Below are 17,108 nucleotides of genomic sequence, written 5' to 3'. Positions count from 1 at the left end.
ATGTTTCATAGTTGGTCAACGACCATGGTAAGACAACCCTATGGGTTTCAATGCCTTGGACTCTGCACCATTTAGTGTTAGAACTAAAGGTTCTAGATGAGAGGTGAAAGGTCTTCAAGAAACTTAGAGAATTCCAGCTGCTTTCTATCAAAGCTCATCAGACTACCATGACCTGGATGACTGGGAACCTTTTTTCTCATTCATTGTGTGCGTCTCTCTGGAGTCATCCCTGTTGGAGCTTGTCAGTACTAAGGCCTGACATTTAAAAAATGGATAGTGAAGAGGGCTTAAAACATTCTTGCTTGAATTTGAATGGCGATTTAATTCTATACTCAGAGTTCCAGACGTGAGTGCAGGCTTCTGTGGCTCGTTGGTCTAGGCGTATGATTCTCGCTTGGGTGCGAGAGGTCCCGGGTTCAAATCCCGGACGAGCCCTTCGCATCACAATCTCTTAGTTTCATGGAAACCTTTGGCTAGTTTAATTCATTCTGGGTCATCGTACATTTGTACTTTGCCAAAACTTTCAATGTGATCTGTGACACCAATGTGTCATTCAACATCGGTGCTTTGATTTTGTTAAGGAGTCACTCTATGACTTATTGAGTGATGCCATTGACTGCACAGGCCCTGACATGCAATCTGTACATGTCACATTTGAGAGTGACTTGGAAACCTACTGAGCAGGTACTAGAAATACCCGGTAACAGGTACTACCACCTAATGGAAAACCCTAAAGACCGAGCTGAGTCAAGTTAAGCCAAGCCAGGTAGGTGCTTGTGGAAAAGGGCTATTACAGCTCACAAGGTCTGATTGAAATTGAGGCATTTCAATGTCATTGTAAAGAAGTGAAACTACATATGTCAAGGTCTCACAAGGTTTCACACCGAAACCTCTGCTGATAATTACCCAGGCCTTTTTTCACACCTTGGCTCATGTGATATGTTTCATAGTTGGTCAACGACCATGGTAAGGACAACCCCCTATGGGGTTTCAATGCCTTGGACTCTGCACCATTTAGTGTTGAACTAATGAAGGTTCTCAGATGAGAGGTGAAAGGTCTTCAAGCAACTTAGAGAATTCCAGCTGCTTTCTATCAAAGCTCATCAGACTACCATGACCTGGATGACTGGGAACCCTTTTTTTCTCATTCATTGTGTGCCGTCTCTCTGGAGTCATCCCTGTTGGAGCTTGTCAGTAGTAAAGGCCTGACATTTTTAAAAAATGGATAGTAAAGAGGGCTTAAAATTATTCTTGCTTGAATTTGAAGGCCGATTTAATTCTCTACTTTCAGAGTTCCAGACGTGAGTGCAGGCTTCCTGTGGCTCGTTGGTCTAGGCGTATGATTCTCGCTTCGGGTGCGAGAGGTCCCGGGTTCAAATCCCGGACGAGCCCCCTTCGCATCACAATCTCTTAGTTTCATGGAAACCTTTGGCTAGTTTAATTCATTCTGGGTCATCGTACATTTGTAGTTTGCCAAAACTTTCAATGTGATCTGTGACACCAATGTGTCATTCAACATCGGTGCTTTTGATTTTGTTAAGGAGTCACTCTCATGACTTATTGAGTGATGCCATTGACTGCACAGGCCCTGACATGCAATCTGTACATGTCACATTTTGAGAGTGACTTGGAAACCTTACTGAGCAGGTACTAGAAATACCCGGTAACAGGTACTACCACCTAATGGAAAACCCTAAAGACCGAGCTGAGTCAAGTTAAGCCAAGCCAGGTAGGTGCTTGTGGAAAAGGCTATTACAGCTCACAAGGTCTGATTGAAATTGAGGCATTTCAATGTCATTGTAAAGAAGTGAAACTACATATGTCAAGGTCTCACAAGGTTTCTCACAACCCGAAACCTCTGCTGATAATTACCCAGGCCTTTTTTCACACCTTGGCTCATGTGATATGTTTCATAGTTGGTCAACGACCATGGTAAGGACAACCCCTATGGGGTTTCAATGCCTTGGACTCTGCACCATTTAGTGTTAGAACTAATGAAGGTTCTCAGATGAGAGGTGAAAGGTCTTCAAGAAACTTAGAGAATTCCAGCTGCTTTCTATCAAAGCTCATCAGACTACCATGACCTGGATGACTGGGAACCCTTTTTTTCTCATTCATTGTGTGCCGTCTCTCTGGAGTCATCCCTGTTGGAGCTTGTCAGTACTAAAGGCCTGACATTTTAAAAAATGGATCGTGAAGAGGGCTTAAAAACATTCTTACTTGAATTTGAATGGCGATTTAATTCTATACTTTCAGAGTTCCAGACGTGAGTGCAGGCTTCCTGTGGCTCGTTGGTCTAGGCGTATGATTCTCGCTTAGGGTGCGAGAGGTCCCGGGTTCAAATCCCGGACGAGCCCCTTCGCATCACAATCTCTTAGTTTCATGGAAACCTTTGGCTAGTTTAATTCATTCTGGGTCATCGTACATTTGTACTTTGCCAAAACTTTCAATGTGATCTGTGACACCAATGTGTCATTCAACATCGGTGCTTTTGATTTTGTTAAGGAGTCACTCTCATGACTTATTGAGTGATGCCATTGACTGCACAGGCCCTGACATGCAATCTGTACATGTCACATTTTGAGAGTGACTTGGAAACCTTACTGAGCAGGTACTAGAAATACCCGGTAACAGGTACTACCACCTAATGGAAAACCCTAAAGACCGAGCTGAGTCAAGTTAAGCCAAGCCAGGTAGGTGCTTGTGGAAAAGGGCTATTACAGCTCACAAGGTCTGATTGAAATTGAGGCATTTCAATGTCATTGTAAAGAAGTAAAACTACATATGTCAAGGTCTCACAAGGTTTCTCACAACCCGAAACCTCTGCTGATAATTACCCAGGCCTTTTTTCACACCTTGGCTCACGTGATATGTTTCATAGTTGGTCAACGACCATGGTAAGGACAACCCCCTATGGGGTTTCAATGCCTTGGACTCTGCACCATTTAGTGTTAGAACTAAGAAGGTTCTCAGATGAGAGGTGAAAGGTCTTCAAGAAACTTAGAGAATTCCAGCTGCTTTCTATCAAAGCTCATCAGACTACCATGACCTGGATGACTGGGAACCCTTTTTTTCTCATTCATTGTGTGCCGTCTCTCTGGAGTCATCCCTGTTGGAGCTTGTCAGTACTAAAGGCCTGACATTTAAAAAAAAATGGATAGTAAAGAGGGCTTAAAAACATTCTTGCTTGAATTTGAATGGCGATTTAATTCTATACTTTCAGAGTTCCAGACGTGAGTGCAGGCTTCCTGTGGCTCGTTGGTCTAGGCGTATGATTCTCGCTTGGGTGCGAGAGGTCCCGGGTTCAAATCCCGGACGAGCCCCCTTCGCATCACAATCTCTTAGTTTCATGGAAACCTTTGGCTAGTTTAATTCATTCTGGGTCATCGTACATTTGTACTTTGCCAAAACTTTCAATGTGATCTGTGACACCAATGTGTCATTCAACATCGGTGCTTTTGATTTTGTTAAGGAGTCACTCTCATGACTTATTGAGTGATGCCATTGACTGCACAGGCCCTGACATGCAATCTGTACATGTCACATTTTGAGAGTGACTTGGAAACCTTACTGAGCAGGTACTAGAAATACCCGGTAACAGGTACTACCACCTAATGGAAAACCCTAAAGACCGAGCTGAGTCAAGTTAAGCCAAGCCAGGTAGGTGCTTGTGGAAAAGGGCTATTACAGCTCACAAGGTCTGATTGAAATTGAGGCATTTCAATGTCATTGTAAAGAAGTGAAACTACATATGTCAAGGTCTCACAAGGTTTCTCACAACCCGAAACCTCTGCTGATAATTACCCAGGCCTTTTTTCACACCTTGGCTCATGTGATATGTTTCATAGTTGGTCAACGACCATGGTAAGGACAACCCCCTATGGGGTTTCAATGCCTTGGACTCTGCACCATTTAGTGTTAGAACTAAGAAGGTTCTCAGATGAGAGGTGAAAGGTCTTCAAGAACTTAGAGAATTCCAGCTGCTTTCTATCAAAGCTCATCAGACTACCATGACCTGGATGACTGGGAACCCTTTTTTTCTCATTCATTGTGTGCCGTCTCTCTGGAGTCATCCCTGTTGGAGCTTGTCAGTACTAAAGGCCTGACATTTTAAAAAAATGGATAGTAAAGAGGGCTTAAAACATTCTTGCTTGAATTTGAAGGCGATTTAATTCTATACTTTCAGAGTTCCAGACGTGAGTGCAGGCTTCCTGTGGCTCGTTGGTCTAGGCGTATGATTCTCGCTTGGGTGCGAGAGGTCCCGGGTTCAAATCCCGGACGAGCCCCCTTCGCATCACAATCTCTTAGTTTCATGGAAACCTTTGGCTAGTTTAATTCATTCTGGGTCATCGTACATTTGTACTTTGCCAAAACTTTCAATGTGATCTGTGACACCAATGTGTCATTCAACATCGGTGCTTTTGATTTTGTTAAGGAGTCACTCTCATGACTTATTGAGTGATGCCATTGACTGCACAGGCCCTGACATGCAATCTGTACATGTCACATTTTGAGAGTGACTTGGAAACCTTACTGAGCAGGTACTAGAAATACCCGGTAACAGGTACTACCACCTAATGGAAAACCCTAAAGACCGAGCTGAGTCAAGTTAAGCCAAGCCAGGTAGGTGCTTGTGGAAAAGGGCTATTACAGCTCACAAGGTCTGATTGAAATTGAGGCATTTCAATGTCATTGTAAAGAAGTAAACTACATATGTCAAGGTCTCACAAGGTTTCTCACAACCCGAAACCTCTGCTGATAATTACCCAGGCCTTTTTTCACACCTTGGCTCATGTGATATGTTTCATAGTTGGTCAACGACCATGGTAAGGACAACCCCCTATGGGGTTTCAATGCCTTGGACTCTGCACCATTTAGTGTTAGAACTAAAAGGTTCTCAGATGAGAGGTGAAAGGTCTTCAAGAAACTTAGAGAATTCCAGCTGCTTTCTATCAAAGCTCATCAGACTACCATGACCTGGATGACTGGGAACCCTTTTTTTCTCATTCATTGTGTGCCGTCTCTCTGGAGTCATCCCTGTTGGAGCTTGTCAGTACTAAAGGCCTGACATTTTAAAAAATGGATAGTGAAGAGGGCTTAAAAACATTCTTACTTGAATTTGAAGGCGATTTAATTCTATACTTTCAGAGTTCCAGACGTGAGTGCAGGCTTCCTGTGGCTCGTTGGTCTAGGCGTATGATTCTCGCTTGGGTGCGAGAGGTCCCGGGTTCAAATCCCGGACGAGCCCCCTTCGCATCACAATCTCTTAGTTTCATGGAAACCTTTGGCTAGTTTAATTCATTCTGGGTCATCGTACATTTGTACTTTGCCAAAACTTTCAATGTGATCTGTGACACCAATGTGTCATTCAACATCGGTGCTTTTGATTTTGTTAAGGAGTCACTCTCATGACTTATTGAGTGATGCCATTGACTGCACAGGCCCTGACATGCAATCTGTACATGTCACATTTTGAGAGTGACTTGGAAACCTTACTGAGCAGGTACTAGAAATACCCGGTAACAGGTACTACCACCTAATGGAAAACCCTAAAGACCGAGCTGAGTCAAGTTAAGCCAAGCCAGGTAGGTGCTTGTGGAAAAGGGCTATTACAGCTCACAAGGTCTGATTGAAATTGAGGCATTTCAATGTCATTGTAAAGAAGTGAAACTACATATGTCAAGGTCTCACAAGGTTTCTCACAACCCGAAACCTCTGCTGATAATTACCCAGGCCTTTTTTCACACCTTGGCTCATGTGATATGTTTCATAGTTGGTCAACGACCATGGTAAGGACAACCCCCTATGGGGTTTCAATGCCTTGGACTCTGCACCATTTAGTGTTAGAACTAAGAAGGTTCTCAGATGAGAGGTGAAAGGTCTTCAAGAAACTTAGAGAATTCCAGCTGCTTTCTATCAAAGCTCATCAGACTACCATGACCTGGATGACTGGGAACCCTTTTTTTCTCATTCATTGTGTGCCGTCTCTCTGGAGTCATCCCTGTTGGAGCTTGTCAGTACTAAAGGCCTGACATTTTAAAAAATGGATCGTGAAGAGGGCTTAAAAACATTCTTACTTGAATTTGAATGGCGATTTAATTCTATACTTTCAGAGTTCCAGACGTGAGTGCAGGCTTCCTGTGGCTCGTTGGTCTAGGCGTATGATTCTCGCTTGGGTGCGAGAGGTCCCGGGTTCAAATCCCGGACGAGCCCCCTTCGCATCACAATCTCTTAGTTTCATGGAAACCTTTGGCTAGTTTAATTCATTCTGGGTCATCGTACATTTGTACTTTGCCAAAACTTTCAATGTGATCTGTGACACCAATGTGTCATTCAACATCGGTGCTTTTGATTTTGTTAAGGAGTCACTCTCATGACTTATTGAGTGATGCCATTGACTGCACAGGCCCTGACATGCAATCTGTACATGTCACATTTTGAGAGTGACTTGGAAACCTTACTGAGCAGGTACTAGAAATACCCGGTAACAGGTACTACCACCTAATGGAAAACCCTAAAGACCGAGCTGAGTCAAGTTAAGCCAAGCCAGGTAGGTGCTTGTGGAAAAGGGCTATTACAGCTCACAAGGTCTGATTGAAATTGAGGCATTTCAATGTCATTGTAAAGAAGTGAAACTACATATGTCAAGGTCTCACAAGGTTTCTCACAACCCGAAACCTCTGCTGATAATTACCCAGGCCTTTTTTCACACCTTGGCTCATGTGATATGTTTCATAGTTGGTCAACGACCATGGTAAGGACAACCCCTATGGGGTTTCAATGCCTTGGACTCTGCACCATTTAGTGTTAGAACTAAGAAGGTTCTCAGATGAGAGGTGAAAGGTCTTCAAGAACTTAGAGAATTCCAGCTGCTTTCTATCAAAGCTCATCAGACTACCATGACCTGGATGACTGGGAACCCTTTTTTTCTCATTCATTGTGTGCCGTCTCTCTGGAGTCATCCCTGTTGGAGCTTGTCAGTACTAAAGGCCTGACATTTTAAAAAATGGATAGTAAAGAGGGCTTAAAACATTCTTGCTTGAATTTGAAGGCGATTTAATTCTATACTTTCAGAGTTCCAGACGTGAGTGCAGGCTTCCTGTGGCTCGTTGGTCTAGGCGTATGATTCTCGCTTGGGTGCGAGAGGTCCCGGGTTCAAATCCCGGACGAGCCCCCTTCGCATCACAATCTCTTAGTTTCATGGAAACCTTTGGCTAGTTTAATTCATTCTGGGTCATCGTACATTTGTACTTTGCCAAAACTTTCAATGTGATCTGTGACACCAATGTGTCATTCAACATCGGTGCTTTTGATTTTGTTAAGGAGTCACTCTCATGACTTATTGAGTGATGCCATTGACTGCACAGGCCCTGACATGCAATCTGTACATGTCACATTTTGAGAGTGACTTGGAAACCTTACTGAGCAGGTACTAGAAATACCCGGTAACAGGTACTACCACCTAATGGAAAACCCTAAAGACCGAGCTGAGTCAAGTTAAGCCAAGCCAGGTAGGTGCTTGTGGAAAAGGGCTATTACAGCTCACAAGGTCTGATTGAAATTGAGGCATTTCAATGTCATTGTAAAGAAGTGAAACTACATATGTCAAGGTCTCACAAGGTTTCTCACAACCCGAAACCTCTGCTGATAATTACCCAGGCCTTTTTTCACACCTTGGCTCATGTGATATGTTTCATAGTTGGTCAACGACCATGGTAAGGACAACCCCCTATGGGGTTTCAATGCCTTGGACTCTGCACCATTTAGTGTTAGAACTAACAAGGTTCTCAGATGAGAGGTGAAAGGTCTTCAAGAAACTTAGAGAATTCCAGCTGCTTTCTATCAAAGCTCATCAGACTACCATGACCTGGATGACTGGGAACCCTTTTTTTCTCATTCATTGTGTGCCGTCTCTCTGGAGTCATCCCTGTTGGAGCTTGTCAGTACTAAAGGCCTGACATTTTAAAAAATGGATAGTAACGAAGAGGGCTTAAAAACATTCTTACTTGAATTTGAATGGCGATTTAATTCTATACTTTCAGAGTTCCAGACGTGAGTGCAGGCTTCCTGTGGCTCGTTGGTCTAGGCGTATGATTCTCGCTTGGGTGCGAGAGGTCCCGGGTTCAAATCCCGGACGAGCCCCCTTCGCATCACAATCTCTTAGTTTCATGGAAACCTTTGGCTAGTTTAATTCATTCTGGGTCATCGTACATTTGTACTTTGCCAAAACTTTCAATGTGATCTGTGACACCAATGTGTCATTCAACATCGGTGCTTTTGATTTTGTTAAGGAGTCACTCTCATGACTTATTGAGTGATGCCATTGACTGCACAGGCCCTGACATGCAATCTGTACATGTCACATTTTGAGAGTGACTTGGAAACCTTACTGAGCAGGTACTAGAAATACCCGGTAACAGGTACTACCACCTAATGGAAAACCCTAAAGACCGAGCTGAGTCAAGTTAAGCCAAGCCAGGTAGGTGCTTGTGGAAAAGGGCTATTACAGCTCACAAGGTCTGATTGAAATTGAGGCATTTCAATGTCATTGTAAAGAAGTGAAACTACATATGTCAAGGTCTCACAAGGTTTCTCACACCCGAAACCTCTGCTGATAATTACCCAGGCCTTTTTTCACACCTTGGCTCATGTGATATGTTTCATAGTTGGTCAACGACCATGGTAAGGACAACCCCCTATGGGGTTTCAATGCCTTGGACTCTGCACCATTTAGTGTTAGAACTAAGAAGGTTCTCAGATGAGAGGTGAAAGGTCTTCAAGAAACTTAGAGAATTCCAGCTGCTTTCTATCAAAGCTCATCAGACTACCATGACCTGGATGACTGGGAACCCTTTTTTTCTCATTCATTGTGTGCCGTCTCTCTGGAGTCATCCCTGTTGGAGCTTGTCAGTACTAAAGGCCTGACATTTTAAAAAATGGATAGTGAAGAGGGCTTAAAAACATTCTTGCTTGAATTTGAAGGCCGATTTAATTCTATACTTTCAGAGTTCCAGACGTGAGTGCAGGCTTCCTGTGGCTCGTTGGTCTAGGCGTATGATTCTCGCTTGGGTGCGAGAGGTCCCGGGTTCAAATCCCGGACGAGCCCCCTTCGCATCACAATCTCTTAGTTTCATGGAAACCTTTGGCTAGTTTAATTCATTCTGGGTCATCGTACATTTGTACTTTGCCAAAACTTTCAATGTGATCTGTGACACCAATGTGTCATTCAACATCGGTGCTTTTGATTTTGTTAAGGAGTCACTCTCATGACTTATTGAGTGATGCCATTGACTGCACAGGCCCTGACATGCAATCTGTACATGTCACATTTTGAGAGTGACTTGGAAACCTTACTGAGCAGGTACTAGAAATACCCGGTAACAGGTACTACCACCTAATGGAAAACCCTAAAGACCGAGCTGAGTCAAGTTAAGCCAAGCCAGGTAGGTGCTTGTGGAAAAGGGCTATTACAGCTCACAAGGTCTGATTGAAATTGAGGCATTTCAATGTCATTGTAAAGAAGTAAAACTACATATGTCAAGGTCTCACAAGGTTTCTCACAACCCGAAACCTCTGCTGATAATTACCCAGGCCTTTTTTCACACCTTGGCTCACGTGATATGTTTCATAGTTGGTCAACGACCATGGTAAGGACAACCCCCTATGGGGTTTCAATGCCTTGGACTCTGCACCATTTAGTGTTAGAACTAACAAAGGTTCTCAGATGAGAGGTGAAAGGTCTTCAAGAAACTTAGAGAATTCCAGCTGCTTTCTATCAAAGCTCATCAGACTACCATGACCTGGATGACTGGGAACCCTTTTTTTCTCATTCATTGTGTGCAGTCTCTCTGGAGTCATCCCTGTTGGAGCTTGTCAGTACTAAAGGCCTGACATTTTAAAAAATGGATCGTGAAGAGGGCTTAAAAACATTCTTACTTGAATTTGAATGGCGATTTAATTCTATACTTTCAGAGTTCCAGACGTGAGTGCAGGCTTCCTGTGGCTCGTTGGTCTAGGCGTATGATTCTCGCTTAGGGTGCGAGAGGTCCCGGGTTCAAATCCCGGACGAGCCCCCTTCGCATCACAATCTCTTAGTTTCATGGAAACCTTTGGCTAGTTTAATTCATTCTGGGTCATCGTACATTTGTACTTTGCCAAAACTTTCAATGTGATCTGTGACACCAATGTGTCATTCAACATCGGTGCTTTTGATTTTGTTAAGGAGTCACTCTCATGACTTATTGAGTGATGCCATTGACTGCACAGGCCCTGACATGCAATCTGTACATGTCACATTTTGAGAGTGACTTGGAAACCTTACTGAGCAGGTACTAGAAATACCCGGTAACAGGTACTACCACCTAATGGAAAACCCTAAAGACCGAGCTGAGTCAAGTTAAGCCAAGCCAGGTAGGTGCTTGTGGAAAAGGGCTATTACAGCTCACAAGGTCTGATTGAAATTGAGGCATTTCAATGTCATTGTAAAGAAGTAAACTACATATGTCAAGGTCTCACAAGGTTTCTCACAACCCGAAACCTCTGCTGATAATTACCCAGGCCTTTTTTCACACCTTGGCTCACGTGATATGTTTCATAGTTGGTCAACGACCATGGTAAGGACAACCCCCTATGGGGTTTCAATGCCTTGGACTCTGCACCATTTAGTGTTAGAACTAAAAGGTTCTCAGATGAGAGGTGAAAGGTCTTCAAGAAACTTAGAGAATTCCAGCTGCTTTCTATCAAAGCTCATCAGACTACCATGACCTGGATGACTGGGAACCCTTTTTTTCTCATTCATTGTGTGCAGCTCTCTGGAGTCATCCCTGTTGGAGCTTGTCAGTACTAAAGGCCTGACATTTAAAAAAATCGATAGTAAAGAGGGCTTAAAAACATTCTTACTTGAATTTGAAGGCCGATTTAATTCTATACTTTCAGAGTTCCAGACGTGAGTGCAGGCTTCCTGTGGCTCGTTGGTCTAGGCGTATGATTCTCGCTTGGGTGCGAGAGGTCCCGGGTTCAAATCCCGGACGAGCCCCCTTCGCATCACAATCTCTTAGTTTCATGGAAACCTTTGGCTAGTTTAATTCATTCTGGGTCATCGTACATTTGTACTTTGCCAAAACTTTCAATGTGATCTGTGACACCAATGTGTCATTCAACATCGGTGCTTTTGATTTTGTTAAGGAGTCACTCTCATGACTTATTGAGTGATGCCATTGACTGCACAGGCCCTGACATGCAATCTGTACATGTCACATTTTGAGAGTGACTTGGAAACCTTACTGAGCAGGTACTAGAAATACCCGGTAACAGGTACTACCACCTAATGGAAAACCCTAAAGACCGAGCTGAGTCAAGTTAAGCCAAGCCAGGTAGGTGCTTGTGGAAAAGGGCTATTACAGCTCACAAGGTCTGATTGAAATTGAGGCATTTCAATGTCATTGTAAAGAAGTAAACTACATATGTCAAGGTCTCACAAGGTTTCTCACAACCCGAAACCTCTGCTGATAATTACCCAGGCCTTTTTTCACACCTTGGCTCACGTGATATGTTTCATAGTTGGTCAACGACCATGGTAAGGACAACCCCTATGGGGTTTCAATGCCTTGGACTCTGCACCATTTAGTGTTAGAACTAACAAGGTTCTCAGATGAGAGGTGAAAGGTCTTCAAGAAACTTAGAGAATTCCAGCTGCTTTCTATCAAAGCTCATCAGACTACCATGACCTGGATGACTGGGAACCCTTTTTTTCTCATTCATTGTGTGCGTCTCTCTGGAGTCATCCCTGTTGGAGCTTGTCAGTACTAAAGGCCTGACATTTAAAAAAATGATAGTAAAGAGGGCTTAAAAACATTCTTACTTGAATTTGAAGGCCGATTTAATTCTATACTTTCAGAGTTCCAGACGTGAGTGCAGGCTTCCTGTGGCTCGTTGGTCTAGGCGTATGATTCTCGCTTGGGTGCGAGAGGTCCCGGGTTCAAATCCCGGACGAGCCCCCTTCGCATCACAATCTCTTAGTTTCATGGAAACCTTTGGCTAGTTTAATTCATTCTGGGTCATCGTACATTTGTACTTTGCCAAAACTTTCAATGTGATCTGTGACACCAATGTGTCATTCAACATCGGTGCTTTTGATTTTGTTAAGGAGTCACTCTCATGACTTATTGAGTGATGCCATTGACTGCACAGGCCCTGACATGCAATCTGTACATGTCACATTTTGAGAGTGACTTGGAAACCTTACTGAGCAGGTACTAGAAATACCCGGTAACAGGTACTACCACCTAATGGAAAACCCTAAAGACCGAGCTGAGTCAAGTTAAGCCAAGCCAGGTAGGTGCTTGTGGAAAAGGCTATTACAGCTCACAAGGTCTGATTGAAATTGAGGCATTTCAATGTCATTGTAAAGAAGTGAAACTACATATGTCAAGGTCTCACAAGGTTTCTCACAACCCAAAACCTCTGCTGATAATTACCCAGGCCTTTTTTCACACCTTGGCTCATGTGATATGTTTCATAGTTGGTCAACGACCATGGTAAGGACAACCCCCTATGGGGTTTCAATGCCTTGGACTCTGCACCATTTAGTGTTAGAACTAAGAAGGTTCTCAGATGAGAGGTGAAAGGTCTTCAAGAAACTTAGAGAATTCCAGCTGCTTTCTATCAAAGCTCATCAGACTACCATGACCTGGATGACTGGGAACCCTTTTTTCTCATTCATTGTGTGCCGTCTCTCTGGAGTCATCCCTGTTGGAGCTTGTCAGTACTAAAGGCCTGACATTTTAAAAAATGGATCGTGAAGAGGGCTTAAAACATTCTTACTTGAATTTGAATGGCGATTTAATTCTATACTTTCAGAGTTCCAGACGTGAGTGCAGGCTTCCTGTGGCTCGTTGGTCTAGGCGTATGATTCTCGCTTAGGGTGCGAGAGGTCCCGGGTTCAAATCCCGGACGAGCCCCCTTCGCATCACAATCTCTTAGTTTCATGGAAACCTTTGGCTAGTTTAATTCATTCTGGGTCATCGTACATTTGTACTTTGCCAAAACTTTCAATGTGATCTGTGACACCAATGTGTCATTCAACATCGGTGCTTTTGATTTTGTTAAGGAGTCACTCTCATGACTTATTGAGTGATGCCATTGACTGCACAGGCCCTGACATGCAATCTGTACATGTCACATTTTGAGAGTGACTTGGAAACCTTACTGAGCAGGTACTAGAATACCCGGTAACAGGTACTACCACTAATGGAAACCCTAAAGACCGAGCTGAGTCAAGTTAAGCCAAGCCAGGTAGGTGCTTGTGGAAAAGGGCTATTACAGCTCACAAGGTCTGATTGAAATTGAGGCATTTCAATGTCATTGTAAAGAAGTGAAACTACATATGTCAAGGTCTCACAAGGTTTCACACCCGAAACCTCTGCTGATAATTACCCAGGCCTTTTTTCACACCTTGGCTCATGTGATATGTTTCATAGTTGGTCAACGACCATGGTAAGGACAACCCCTATGGGGTTTCAATGCCTTGGACTCTGCACCATTTAGTGTTAGAACTAACAAGGTTCTCAGATGAGAGGTGAAAGGTCTTCAAGAAACTTAGAGAATTCCAGCTGCTTTCTATCAAAGCTCATCAGACTACCATGACCTGGATGACTGGGAACCCTTTTTTCTCATTCATTGTGTGCCGTCTCTCTGGAGTCATCCCTGTTGGAGCTTGTCAGTACTAAAGGCCTGACATTTTAAAAAATGGATGTAAGAGGGCTTAAAACATTCTTACTTGAATTTGAATGGCGATTTAATTCTATACTTTCAGAGTTCCAGACGTGAGTGCAGGCTTCCTGTGGCTCGTTGGTCTAGGCGTATGATTCTCGCTTGGGTGCGAGAGGTCCCGGGTTCAAATCCCGGACGAGCCCCTTCGCATCACAATCTCTTAGTTTCATGGAAACCTTTGGCTAGTTTAATTCATTCTGGTCATCGTACATTTGTACTTTGCCAAAACTTTCAATGTGATCTGTGACACCAATGTGTCATTCAACATCGGTGCTTTTGATTTGTTAAGGAGTCACTCTCATGACTTATTGAGTGATGCCATTGACTGCACAGGCCCTGACATGCAATCTGTACATGTCACATTTTGAGAGTGACTTGGAAACCTTACTGAGCAGGTACTAGAAATACCCGGTAACAGGTACTACCACCTAATGGAAAACCCTAAAGACCGAGCTGAGTCAAGTTAAGCCAAGCCAGGTAGGTGCTTGTGGAAAAGGGCTATTACAGCTCACAAGGTCTGATTGAAATTGAGGCATTTCAATGTCATTGTAAAGAAGTAAACTACATATGTCAAGGTCTCACAAGGTTTCTCACACCCGAAACCTCTGCTGATAATTACCCAGGCCTTTTTCACACCTTGGCTCAGTGATATGTTTCATAGTTGGTCAACGACCATGGTAAGGACAACCCCTATGGGGTTTCAATGCCTTGGACTCTGCACCATTTAGTGTTAGAACTAAAAGGTTCTCAGATGAGAGGTGAAAGGTCTTCAAGAACTTAGAGAATTCCAGCTGCTTTCTATCAAAGCTCATCAGACTACCATGACCTGGATGACTGGAACCCTTTTTTTCTCATTCATTGTGTGCAGCTCTCTGGAGTCATCCCTGTTGGAGCTTGTCAGTACTAAAGGCCTGACATTTAAAAAAATGATAGTAAAGAGGGCTTAAAACATTCTTGCTTGAATTTGAAGGCCGATTTAATTCTATACTTTCAGAGTCCAGACGTGAGTGCAGGCTTCCTGTGGCTCGTTGGTCTAGGCGTATGATTCTCGCTTGGGTGCGAGAGGTCCCGGGTTCAAATCCCGGACGAGCCCCCTTCGCATCACAATCTCTTAGTTTCATGGAAACCTTTGGCTAGTTAATTCATTCTGGGTCATCGTACATTTGTACTTTGCCAAAACTTTCAATGTGATCTGTGACACCAATGTGTCATTCAACATCGGTGCTTTTGATTTTGTTAAGAGTCACTCTCATGACTTATTGAGTGATGCCATGACTGCACAGGCCCTGACATGCAATCTGTACATGTCACATTTGAGAGTGACTTGGAAACCTTACTGAGCAGGTACTAGAAATACCCGTAACAGTACTACCACCTAATGGAAAACCCTAAAGACCGAGCTGAGTCAAGTTAAGCCAAGCCAGGTAGGTGCTTGTGGAAAAGGGCTATTACAGCTCACAAGTCTGATTGAAATTGAGGCATTTCAATGTCATTGTAAAGAAGTAAACTACATATGTCAAGGTCTCACAAGGTTTCTCAAACCCGAACCTCTGCTGATAATTACCCAGGCCTTTTTCACACCTTGGCTCACGTGATATGTTCATAGTTGGTCAACGACATGGTAAGGACAACCCCTAGGGGTTTCAATGCTTGGACTCTGCACCATTTAGTGTTAGAACAACAAGGTTCTCAGATGAGAGGTGAAAGTCTTCAAAAACTTAGAGAATTCCAGCTGCTTTCTATCAAAGCTCATCAGACTACCATGACCTGGATGACTGGGAACCCTTTTTTTCATTCATTGTGTGCCGTCTCTCTGGAGTCATCCCTGTTGGAGCTTGTCAGTACTAAAGGCCTGACATTTTAAAAAATGGATCGTGAAGAGGCTTAAAAACATTCTTACTGAATTTGAATGGCGATTTAATTCTATACTTTCAGAGTTCCAGACGTGAGTGCAGGCTTCCTGTGGCTCGTTGGTCTAGCGTATGATTCTCGCTTAGGGTGCGAGGGTCCGGGTTCAAATCCCGACGAGCCCCCTTCGCATCACAATCTCTTAGTTTCATGGAAACCTTTGGCTAGTTTAATTATTCTGGGTCATCGTACATTTGTACTTTGCCAAAACTTTCAATGTGATCTGTGACACCAATGTGTCATTCAACATCGGTGCTTTTGATTTTGTTAAGGAGTCACTCTCATGACTTATTGAGTGATGCCATTGACTGCACAGGCCTGACATGCAATCTGTACATGTCACATTTTGAGAGTGACTTGAAACCTTACTGAGCAGGTACTAGAAATACCCGGTAACAGGTACTACCACCTAATGGAAAACCCTAAAGACCGAGCTGAGTCAAGTTAAGCCAAGCCAGGTAGGTGCTTGTGGAAAGGCTATTACAGCTCACAAGGTCTGATTGAAATTGAGGCATTTCAATGTCATTGTAAAGAAGTAAACTATATGTCAAGGTCTCACAAGGTTTCTCACACCCGAAACCTCTGCTGATAATTACCCAGGCCTTTTTTCACACTTGGCTCATGTGATATGTTTCATAGTTGGTCAACGACCATGGTAAGGACAACCCCTATGGGGTTTCAATGCCTTGGACTCTGCACCATTTAGTGTTAGAACTAACAAGGTTCTCAGATGAGAGGTGAAAGGTCTTCAGAACTTAGAGAATTCCAGCTGCTTTCTATCAAAGCTCATCAGACTACCATGACCTGGATGACTGGGAACCCTTTTTTCTCATTCATTGTGTGCAGTCTCTCTGGAGTCATCCTGTTGGAGCTTGTCAGTAAAGGCCTGACATTTTAAAAAATGGATAGTAAGAGGGCTTAAAAACATTCTTGCTTGAATTTGAAGGCGATTTAATTCATAACTTTCAGAGTTCCAGACGTGAGTGCAGGCTTCCTGTGGCTCGTGGTCTAGGCGTATGATTCTCGCTTTGGGTGCGAGAGGTCCCGGGTTCAAATCCGGACGAGCCCCCTTCGCATCACAATCTCTTAGTTTCATGGAAACCTTTGGCTAGTTTAATTCATTCTGGTCATCGTACATTTGTACTTTGCCAAAACTTTCAATGTGATCTGTGACACCAATGTGCATTCACATCGGTGCTTTTGATTTTGTTAAGGAGTCACTCATGACTTATTGAGTGATGCCATTGACTGCACAGGCCCTGACATGCAATCTGTACATGTCACATTTTGAGAGTGACTTGGAAACCTTACTGAGCAGGTACTAGAAATACCCGGTAACAGGTACTACCACCTAATGGAAAACCCTAAAGACCGAGCTGAGTCAAGTTAAGCCAAGCCAGTAGTGCTTGTGAAAAGGCTATACAGCTCAC

The 17,108-nt window shown here is 43.5% G+C and overlaps 4 non-coding genes across 4 annotated transcripts; all 4 read left to right on the top strand.

The window, feature by feature from the left end:
* Nucleotides 1–1,320: 1,320 nt before the first annotated feature.
* trnap-cgg (transfer RNA proline (anticodon CGG)) lies at nucleotides 1,321–1,392 on the top strand. Its single transcript has one exon. It is a non-coding gene; the product is annotated as a tRNA-Pro (tRNA).
* An 893-nt stretch (nucleotides 1,393–2,285) lies between these two features.
* trnap-agg (transfer RNA proline (anticodon AGG)) lies at nucleotides 2,286–2,357 on the top strand. The gene has a single exon. It is a non-coding gene; the product is annotated as a tRNA-Pro (tRNA).
* Nucleotides 2,358–10,001: 7,644 nt separating this feature from the next.
* trnap-agg (transfer RNA proline (anticodon AGG)) lies at nucleotides 10,002–10,073 on the top strand. Its single transcript has one exon. It is a non-coding gene; the product is annotated as a tRNA-Pro (tRNA).
* A 2,814-nt stretch (nucleotides 10,074–12,887) lies between these two features.
* On the top strand, nucleotides 12,888–12,959 carry trnap-agg (transfer RNA proline (anticodon AGG)). Its single transcript has one exon. It is a non-coding gene; the product is annotated as a tRNA-Pro (tRNA).
* Nucleotides 12,960–17,108: the final 4,149 nt, after the last annotated feature.

Source organism: Oreochromis niloticus, unplaced genomic scaffold, assembly GCF_001858045.2.
Source record: "Oreochromis niloticus isolate F11D_XX unplaced genomic scaffold, O_niloticus_UMD_NMBU tig00000471_pilon, whole genome shotgun sequence".
NCBI classification, from domain to species: domain Eukaryota; kingdom Metazoa; phylum Chordata; class Actinopteri; order Cichliformes; family Cichlidae; genus Oreochromis; species Oreochromis niloticus.
The sequence above is the reverse complement of the archived record's forward strand: the minus strand, read 5'-3'. Positions and strand labels throughout refer to the sequence as shown.